Source organism: Dasypus novemcinctus, chromosome 22, assembly GCF_030445035.2.
Source record: "Dasypus novemcinctus isolate mDasNov1 chromosome 22, mDasNov1.1.hap2, whole genome shotgun sequence".
NCBI classification, from domain to species: domain Eukaryota; kingdom Metazoa; phylum Chordata; class Mammalia; order Cingulata; family Dasypodidae; genus Dasypus; species Dasypus novemcinctus.
In genome coordinates this window covers 69,195,870-69,197,800 of record NC_080694.1, presented here as the reverse complement: position 1 = coordinate 69,197,800, position 1,931 = coordinate 69,195,870, and positions in this window count along the sequence as shown.

The window sequence follows — 1,931 nt, the reverse complement described above, 5'->3', positions numbered from 1 at the left end:
TCTCCTTTACCGGGAGTAGGGCCTGTTTACAGGCAGCGGAGGCTCCCTCTAGGATGAGCTCGCGGGCCAGGGCCTGGCGGGCTTGTTCATCCGTGACCTTGCACTCGCAGGTCTCGAAAACCCGCGAGACGAAGGCAGCAAAGTCCTCGTCCTTTTTTTGGGTTAGGCGGGTAAACTTCTCCGCCTTGACGGCGGAGCAGTTGCGGAAAGCGCGCAAGGCCACCTCCCGGAGCTGAAGCCAGAAGCCAGCCGGGGCGTTGGTGTACGCTGTGGGGAGGTTGAACTGCCCCGTACCAGTGAAGGCCTCTGCCGGGTGGTGGACCCCAGCGCGGCGGTTTTCCGCGACCTGAAGCTCGGCCTGGGCGTGGAAATGGGCCCGCCAGTCAATGAACTGGCCCGGGGACAGGATGGCCCATGCGAGGGTGATCCAGTCAAAGGGAATGCATAACTGCATGGAGATCTCTTCGAGCAGCTGCTGAGCATAGGGACTCCCTAGACCGTCCTCCTTGACGGCCGCTCGGAGGCGCTTTATCTCGCTATGCTCGTGGGGGTACCAGGCGAGTGGTCTCTGGGGGGTGGGGGTGACATTCAAGGGAAAGCAGGTGGCAGGCGGGGGGAGCTCCGGGGAGGGGTGGGCATCCGAAAAGGGGAGGCCCCAGTGGGCAGCAGTAGGGGGGGGGGGTTCCACGGGTTAGGGGCGACAGCGGTGGGAGCGCGGGCACCCTGGAGGCAGGCCCGGATGGTGATGAGGGTGGGGATGAGGCCAGGGGGGAACCGCTTGCACTCGTGCTCCATAGCATTGGAGACGCGGTCGATGAGGATACGGTAGGTTTCGGGGTCCCAGAGGTGGCAGGTAGTCAGCCACGGGTTAAAAGGGAGTAGGAGGTCCCAGTAGGCCTGCAGCTGCCTCACAGAGACGCGGCACTTGTGGGTGTCAAGAAGGCCAGCGACAGTGGTGCTCTGTCGTGGTCCCTAGGGGAGCAGCGACGGTCTCCCGGGTGCAGCGGCGGGGACCGGGAGGGAGTGAGGGTTCAACGGTGAGCCCCTGATCCTAGTGACTGTGCTTGTGAGCTGATAAGCCTAGAATAAGAACAAGGCCTAGAGCAACATTGTGCCTGGGAATTTCCTCCTGTCAGCCTTCATGTTACTCAAATGTGGCCAGTCTCGAAGCCAAACTCAGCATGTAGATGCAGTGCCTTCCCCCCAGCGTGGGACATGACACCCGGGGATGAGCCTCCCTGGCACCGAGGGACCACTATCAACTACCAACTGATGATGCAACTGGAAAATGACCTTATACGGAAGGTTCAATGTGGATCAGCAGAATATCCCTGTCTACATAAAATAACATGACTTTAAAATGCTGTTTGAACTAAAGTAAGGGGGAAATGGAAAAGAGAAATGAGTTTATATGGCTACGAGTTTCTAAAAAAGAGTCTGGAGGCTGGCAGAAGGATTGCCCTCATGCACAACTGAGCAGAGTCAGAGAGACAGATAAAGCAGATACAACCCCCAGATATCGGTTCCTTCAAGGGCTAAAGAGACCCATGGGAGTTATGGTCATGGCCGATGGGGTTAACTACCAGGTCAGATGGCCCCTTTTTGGAACTGGTGTTTATGTGTGATGAATCTGGACTCAGATGGGATCTTCCTTCATAAGACTTTCATGCTAATGTGCTGGAGGTGCAGTTAACATTGGGGTTTAAGATATATTTAGGGGATTTGAATCTCTGGACTGACAATGTGATAGCCAGGTCCTGAGCCTCAACAGACTCCAGCACCTACAATATGATTTATTGGACTTACCACACTCAGCTAAGATGGAGTTGAAGAAGGACAACCACCACACCATGGAGCCTAGAGTGATTGCAACTGAGAGTGGGAGGATTGCATCCAGCATCCATGTGGAATCTGAGCCTCCTCTTGACATA